Here is an 8,745-nt window from a genome sequence, read left to right as displayed (position 1 = left end):
CTGTCTTAAACTCGGCAGCCCTTCTCTTGCCACCAGCTTCCACTCTCTCCTCTCTTTGATAGGCATCCTCAATCAAATTTTCTTTTAAGAAATATTTCCTTCTGGAAACTAGGAGACACAGACATCTGTACTTTGGAGGCTCTGCCCTTGACCTCATAATGCAGTTTTAGCAGTACGTCGTACATACTTCAATAGTTATGCAAATGCAAAGAAGAGGTTTTCCACCCCCAGCATCTACAACTGCCAAGTGGTCTCTGGTACAAATCAGATACCGTGGGGCTAACTGCTCATACACATCGTGTTCCTTCTTAACAATGGCATGGTACTGCCTCAGGGATGTGCATTAGTTGGCTATTCATAAAATCAAAAACTGTACAAAAAAGTCAAACTTTCAACAACTGTGGAATTATTTTACAGTTTCTTATACTCATATGATGGAATATTGTACATTTTGTTTGTTTGTTTTTCTAGACAGAGAGACTCACCCAGGAATGAAGTGGTACAATCATAGCTCACTGTAACCTCAGAATTGTGGGTTCAAGAGATCTTATCTTCCTGCCTTGGCCTCCCAACTATCTGGGACTACAAGCATGCATCGGCTCTGATTTTTGTAGAGACAGGGTCTTGCTATGTTTATTTGGCTGATTTTGACTCATGGTTTGAAGCAATCTTCCTGCCTCGCCTCCGAAGAAATTACAGGCATGAACCAGGTGTACATGGCCTGGAATATTATATTCAATGAGATGACAAGAATATTGAAATTTTCAAGTCTATTAACTAAAACATGAAATTCAAAATTATATGAAAAATCCAATATTGTTGTATATTTTATACACACAAACAAAGGTACAAAATGAAAATGCGAACGCATGGGTGTTCATGTTAACTAACTTGATTGTGGTGATTATTTCACCATGAGGACATATATCAAAATATCAAGTTATAAATACATACAATTTTTATTTGTCAAGTATACCCCAGAAAGCTGGAGAAAATTCAAATTCAATGATATTTTATAAAATAAACAACTGATTTTAAATGGGCAAAAGATTTAAATAAATGCATCATAAAAGATCCAAATAATCAACTAGATTATGCAAAGATAGGATGCTCAACCCCATTAACTCAACAGGAAAGGGCAAATTAGAACTACAGAGAGTACCACTACATACTGCTCAGATAGCCAAAATGAACACTGACAATACTAAGTGTTAGCAAGAATGCAGAATAACTGGAAATCTAGTACTTTGCTGGTGGGAATTTATGTTGGTAAAACCATTTTGGAAAATTGTTGGACAGTATCCCTGTATCCTATAACAGAGCATTTCTAGTCCTAGCAGCATACCCAAGAGAATTGAGTGCAGTGACTACCAAGAAACATGTTAAAAAAATGTTCATAGCAACTGGACCCATAATACCCCAAACCAAAAACAACAACAACAAAAAATCCTAATAATTTAGAATGAAAAATGAATTTGCAATTTATTTGCATTATAGACAAGAATAGGCATAGTTACATACATATATTCATCTGAGTATACAACTGTAATAGAAGATGAGGTCCTTGTATTATAGATGTATACTGATGATCACCTCTCATTTTGTGGCTCATCCTTTAAATGTTACTCTGAATTTTTTTGAATAAAGTTCTGAATTTTGATAAGTTACAATAGATCATTTGTTCTTGTGTGTGCACGAGTGTGTGTGTGCAGCTATGTTCTGTTTAAAAACCTTTGCATAGTCAAGAGGTAGAGCAAAATGGCCAAATAGAACCCTCCAGGGATTGTTACCCTGTAGGAACATCAAATTGAATGACTAAGCACACAGAAAAACACCTTCATGAGAACCAAGCAACAGACAAGCAATCACAGTAGCTAGTTTTACTGTCATAACATGGAAAGAGGCACTGAGGAATGTAGCAAAGATGGTTTGCTCTGTCCACAAAACCTCACAACACTGCCACCATCCCCCAGTGTCAGGCCAGCACTGGGAGGGGAAAGAATCTATGTGCTTGGGGAAAGGAGGGCAAAGGGCTGTGGGACTTTGCATTGGAACTCAGGGCCACCATGTCACAGGGAAACACAACACAGGGTAGAATTCTGTGGCACCCATGAAGGGAGCATTCAGACCAGCTCCAGAGGGAATCTTTCATCCTAGCAGTAGGGACCTGAGTTCCAGGTAGCTCTACAACCAGCTGATGAAAGTGGCCTGAGCAAGAAATAAATGTGAAATGCAGTCAGGCCACAAGGACTGTGGTCCTTGGCTAAGTCTTAGGGCTGTTCTGAGCCTCCATCCAGTCGTTGTGGGGTGTGAATAGCTGTAACACCAGCTATAGTGGCAAAAAGAGTTCTTGCATCACCCCTTCCCCAACTCCAGGCAGTGCAGCTCAGGGAGAACCTCCTTCCACTTGGAAAAAGCAAAAGGAAGAATACAGGGAAGTTTGTCATACATCTTACCAGTTCAGCCACCATAAAATAAAGTACCACAGAGATGCCTGAAGCCCCTAATTGCAGACATTAGCTCCTAGATTACATTATGCGATATAACCCTGGACCAGAAGGGAAGTATATAGGTGAAAAGGTTATATGCCTCTGGCCAAAAAAGCTGTTTGAGAGAGAGCAGTGCAAAGGCTTTGTGTAGGCATACCTGTGAGAAACTGAGGCAGAATCCCATATGACTGGGTTGGTTGAAGGTATAAAAACCCCCTACCCTAAGGTCAGCCTGGTTGGTTGCAGGCATAAAATCCCCCTGACTTAAGGCCCACATGGGAACGGAGGCTTGCAAAAAAGTTTCTGTATGTCTTAGGAATTTCCTAACTATGCCTTGCATAAAATTAAAGAAACTGTCTCCAGATGGTGAGGCCAGGAAGGGCAGGTATTCAATCTATCTTTCTCCCCCAGAGCTTCAGGCTTCATCAGATAAGAACAAAGAGGTAATAGCTAACAACATGTTCTCCATTAACTTATGTTGAAAGGATTATGTTAGAGAGGTTTATGTTATAAGAATTATGTTAGGAGGATTATGTTAAAGTAGTATCAGTTAATCTGTAGATTGCTTGGGAGGATCTGATCGTGAGATAGTCACAAAATGTTTAGTCATGAGATGGATTATAGATTGTAATGAATATTAATGAAGTCATTGATGTACAGTGTGCATGTGCAGAGCTGGCTATTTAAGCCGGGAGAAAATAAAGAAACTTGCCACATGCCATAAGAGAGCTGTGGTCCCCTTTATTTACATACACAATTTGAATTGTGGGTCTTATGCTCCATGACACGGCTTCTCCATGAGACCCTAACAGCAGCAGAAGTGCTTCCCTGAAGACAAGAACACAGCCCTGGCAGGATTCACCACCTGCTGACTAAAGAGTCCTTGGGCCAGCTCAGTGCCCTTAGCACAGTGGTTACAGTGCCAACCACATACACAAAGGGTGGTGGGTTCAAACCCAGCCCAGGCCAACTACACAACTGCAACAAAAAATATCTGGGTATTGTGCTGGAAGTCTGTAGTCACAGCTACTTGGGAGGCTGAGGCAAGAGAATCGCTTAAGCCCAAGAGTCTAAGGTTGCTGTGAGCTGTGACACTACACCTCTCTACCGAGGGTGACATACTGACACTCTGTCTCAAACAAAAAGAGCCCTTGGGCCTTGAATAAATACTAGCAGTCACCAGGCTACATAGTCTGGTGTGACAAGAGCAGTGGTGGCCATGAGAAGGGCCTGTATCATCGCTCCCCCAATTCCAGGCAGCCCAGCATGGAGAGTTGGACTCCTTCTATTTGGGGGAAAGTGAAGGAAGAGAGTGAGATAGTAATCCGGGCAATTCTCTCCTGTCTTACTCAAGCCCACCAAGGTGGTACCACCAGGAGGCTGCAGGAGTCATGGCGTTACTGTGCTGGACCGCCCTTTAGTGCTGATATGGCTGCAGTGACCAGAGACTTAGATCACAACACTCCATTTCTTCTGACTACCAAAAAGAATGGGTACAAATATGCCCAGACTGAAAAGGTGAGAATAAATACCTAACTCTTCAATACCCAGACACCAATAAGTATCAAGAACATCCAAGAAAACATAACCTCATCAAATGAACTAAATAGGCACCACTGACCAATCCCAGAGAGATGGAGATGAATATCTTGGTATACCTCAAGGCCACGAAGATACTATCTTATGATTTCTTCTAGAAGTATTATTTACCTTTTATATTTAGCTCTATGATCCATCTTAGATTGTTTTTGCGTGTGTATAATACAATGTTAGAACAAGCTTTTTTTTTATCTCTACAGATATTCAATTATTTGACATTTCTTTTGCTCCACTGAATTGTCATGAAAGCTTTGTTGTTAAATCAACATACTGAGTAGAGAGCAGATTGATGTTTTGACTCTTGTTCTATTTGTCCACACCGTTTTAGTTAATACTACATTGTTTAAATTAATACCACACTACTTTAATTAAAAATTTTTTACTTTAATTCTTAGAAACTGGTATTATGAGTTTATCAAACATATTCTTCCCTTCAAAGATTGAGCTTTTGATTCCAAAGTTCAACCTAGTAATAAGTGACATTTTAACAAATTTCAGTATATTTACTCAATTTTTAAATACCTTATATCAATAACTCTAATGAATATTGGTGCAAAAATATTCAATAAGATCCTAGCAAACAGAATCCAGCAGCACATCAAACAAATTATACATCATGAACAGGTGGATTTCATCCCAGGGTCCCAAGGATGGTTCAATATATGTAAATCTATAAATATAATACATCACATAAACAAAATAAATACAAAAGTCACATGGTTCTCTTAATAGATGCAGAAAAAACTTTTGTAATATCCAGCATCCTTTCTTGATCAGAATGCTTAAGTAAATTGATATAGAAGGAACATATCTTAAACTGATAGAGGCCATCTACAGCAAACCCACAGCCAATATTGTATTGAATGGAATAAAATTGAAATCATTTCCACTCAGATCAGGAACCAGGCAAGGTTGCCCAAGGTCTCCACTGCTTTTTAACATTGTAATGAAAGTCTTAGCCATCACAATCAGGCAAGATAAGGCAATCAAGGCTGTCCAAATAAGATCAGAGGAGATCAAACTTTTACTCTTCAAATACAATCTCATGATTGTATATCTGGAAAACACTAGGGACTCAGCTACAAAACGCCTAGAAGTGATTAAGGAATACAGCAGCATCTCAGGATACAAAATCAATACTCACAAATCTGTAGCCTTTATATATACCAACAATAGTCAAGGTGAAAAACAATCAAGGACTCTATTCCCTTTACAATAGTGCCAAAGATGGGGGTGGAGCCGACTGCAGGCAGCTTTTTACAGAGGAAGGAGGCTTAAAGGACAGAAGTTTAGCAAGGGAGCTGATGTTTGGAGCGGAGCCAAGAGAGAAGATTGAAGAGTGCACTTCAACCTTCCTGAGGTGAGCTGTGACCCCAGAAATACAATCAAAATGTACAAAATCCACCACCAAGCGGATGGGAGTCCCCTCCTCCACAAGAAAGGCTTGCAGTTTACTTCAAACAAACAAGCGAGCAGAGGAGACAGCATCTCAGGGACGAGGGCGGAGGGAGATAATCATAGCACCAACTTGCTGGCTACAGAGACTGCAAGTCTGGAAAAGCAGCTGTAAGGATGGGGAGAAGTGATGCTGATGACAGATAAAGTCCTCCGATGGGAAAGAGCCTGGTTTCCACCTGCCATCATGGGTGTGGTTTCTTTGGTGTTTCTGATTATCTACTATCTAGATCCATCTGTTCTGTCTGGTGTTTACTGTTTTGTTATGTTTCCGTGCTTGGCTGACTACCTTGTTCCCATTCTAGCGCCTAGAATTTTTGGCTCCAATAAATGGACTACTGAACAGCAGCAAAGAGTCCATGAAATTTGCAGCAATCTAGTAAAATCTCGATGCAGAGCTGTGGGCTGGTGGAAATGCCTCTTCACACTAAAGGAAGAAAAGCCTAAAATGCACTTCATGACCATGATCATTTCTCTTGCTGCGGTTGCTTGGGTGGGACAACAAGTACATAACCTGCTTCTCACCTACCTGATAGTGACTTTCTTACTGTTGCTTCCTGGACTTAACCAACATGGAATCATCTCAAAGTACATTGGAATGGCCAAAAGGGAGATAAACAAACTTCTCAAACAAAAAGAAAAGAAAAATGAATAATTCATCTGCTTTGTTCCGTGTGATAATGGGATGTGCATTGCCCTTGGGAACAGTTTCTATTATACAGTCTGGAAACTAAAAGGTTACAGAAGTAGCTCTTTGCCTCTCCCTCATTGTACCCCTAGATAATAGAAATTCAGACTCACTGTGTATGGCTTTGTGCTAGTGTCTTCTTGTCCAGTGTAGTTGGGTACATTCTCATCCATTGGGCTTACGTGGACAACTCATTAGCAAGTATGAGTTATTTTGATTTTTCTCACCCAGCGTTAATTGGATTCTTAATTTTTTAGACAACTTCATTTAGGATAATATGGTGGTTGACTTTACTTTAGTGTGATTAAAGTCACCTTGGATAATCGTTGGAGCTGATCTTTGCTTTAGTTAGATACAGAGTAGTGGTCTGTGGCCACAGGAAGCTGGTTCTACTGTCTGCTTTCACAGTCTGCTTGAAAAACTGACTTCAGGACCATAGAGACCAGGTTTACCACTTCTGATGAAGAGGCCAATTATGATTCATTCCTCTTTCTATTTCTTTGCTGTGAGAGAAGAATCCCCATGATTCTTATCCCCTATTAATAATTCCATGACCTAGTGTGTGTAGGTCTCTGCCTTGTGCAAAACGTAGCAATTTGTAGGAAACATTGGTCTTTTCTCCAAAATGAGAGCTCTGACAAGCTTAGAGCTCTTGTCCTCCTGCACTAAGACTTTAAGTTAGTAAATCTGTGAAGGCTTTTTAATAGCAGACTTTCAAAAGATTCTATTTAGCATTTATAGCATACTTTAAATTTAGCACACTACACAGTTGGTTAAGACTCATTTCTATGACCTTTACTCCAAGACCAAGATCCTCCAGGGAAGGCCAGGAATCTTCTATGTTTAGTTAAGATTCATTTCAGAAGGCCATAATCTTATCTGATTAATTTTTGAGACCAGAATACGCCTTTAAAGGTAATCCTCAAAATTCTTATTTTATTGTAATCACCTGGCTATTTCAGTCCCCATAGGTTTGGCGTAGGAGATAGTGACTACACTAGTGTCTGACTTTTGTCCTAGATATTTCTCTGAAAAATGCAAGGGCTGTGGTAAGAGCAGACATGAGGTAATGATGGTTGGCCTCTGGTCTACTTAGATTTTGTAACTCCTTGAGAAGCTTATAATCACTCTTTTCTTCTCAGTAGCTAGAATTTTAGAGTAGTTGAAATCTGTAGGAATGAACCTCTGAGGGCCAAAAAATGTGACATTTTTGGGAACAAGTCTTAAACTGATTAGCTGTGATATAGTTTTGTGAATGTATTGCACTGATGCTGTAAAATCTGTACCTTGTGGAATACCTGTCCCTTTATATGTTATTATCTCCTCTTTCAATACTGCTGTAAGTGGTAGTACCCATTGTAGCATATGTTTGATTTTTTTTTAATGTTTCATGTGAAAACTACCATAACTTTACATTTGTTTCCTCATTGTAAATAAGCTCATCTTCCTATGCATATTTTTTGTGTATACATGTTCTACTAATTCTTCTACTTTGGCAGTTTTAATCCTGTATTATTTCTTCTACTTTGGTTTGTGTAAAAGAGGAAAATAAAAATACCTGGAAAAAAAAATAAAACAAGAGAGCAGGGTTCAAACATCCTCCCACTATATCCCACGGGAGAGACCCACTAAAAACGGGACCTCCTATTTTTGCTGGCATGCCACGGCACCCTTCTGACAGGCATAAAACTGTAAAATTTTATTACACTGTATATATTCCCCACCTGCATCATTGAACTCTGAGGATTACCCCCCCTTACCCTGAGGTCTGGAGGTTTGTTACCTATGGAGACCAAATTCTTAGGGATCTCCTTGAGAGAAGTGGAGGGGGAAAGGACTGGTGCTGTTCTTTGCTGACTGTGGCACAGGAGTGAAGAGAAGAAAGTTGACTCGGAGGAAGCCATACAGGAATAGTGGCATCCCTAGCTGTGAACTGATGCCATGCCAGATAGGCAAGCCCCATGTCTCTGGGCAACCAGAGGTTCCAGACAGTAGCTACAGGCAGAATGGACTTGGTACCTTTTGTAAGTAACCAGACCATTAGGATCAGTCCTCAGGGGGAAATAGCTGAGACAAAGGCAGTGGGTGGGCAGAGGCTAGGATTGACACCTGAGTGTAAACTCTAATTGCTTGCTGCCCAGAGCTGAGTTCCTTATCAGCTCTAGCAGCCTCTGACTTGCAGAGGAATATAGCCAGGATGGAAGGTGTGGGCTGGAACTAGAGAACATCCACAGCCTAAATTCTTTCCCTGCTGGACTCAGATTTCCCAGTGACTTTAGTAGCCTCTGACTTGCAGAGGAAATTAGCCAGGACAAAAGGTGTGGGGCTGGAACAGAGAGAACTTCCACAGCCTAAATTCTTCCTCTGCCGGACTGGACTCAGATTTCCCAGTGAGCACCTTGCACTCAGGGGAATACAGCTGAGACAAAGACAGTGGGCGGGCAGAGGCAGGGATTGACACCTGCATGTAAACTCTAATTGTTTGCTGCCCAGGGTTGATTTCCTTATCAGCTC

At 40.6% G+C, this 8,745-nt stretch overlaps 1 pseudogene across 1 annotated transcript; it reads left to right on the top strand.

The window, feature by feature from the left end:
• Positions 1 to 5,572: 5,572 nt before the first annotated feature.
• LOC100964033 lies at positions 5,573 to 6,693 on the top strand (annotated as a pseudogene). Its single transcript, XR_002771480.1, has one exon. The product of XR_002771480.1 is annotated as an ADP-ribosylation factor-like protein 6-interacting protein 1 pseudogene (transcript).
• The last annotated feature ends 2,052 nt before the right edge of the window (positions 6,694 to 8,745 follow it).

Source organism: Otolemur garnettii, unplaced genomic scaffold (genome assembly GCF_000181295.1).
Source record: "Otolemur garnettii isolate 467f Iridium unplaced genomic scaffold, OtoGar3 scaffold00462, whole genome shotgun sequence".
Lineage (NCBI taxonomy): Eukaryota > Metazoa > Chordata > Mammalia > Primates > Galagidae > Otolemur > Otolemur garnettii.
This window is presented reverse-complemented; position numbering and strand designations above follow the sequence as displayed.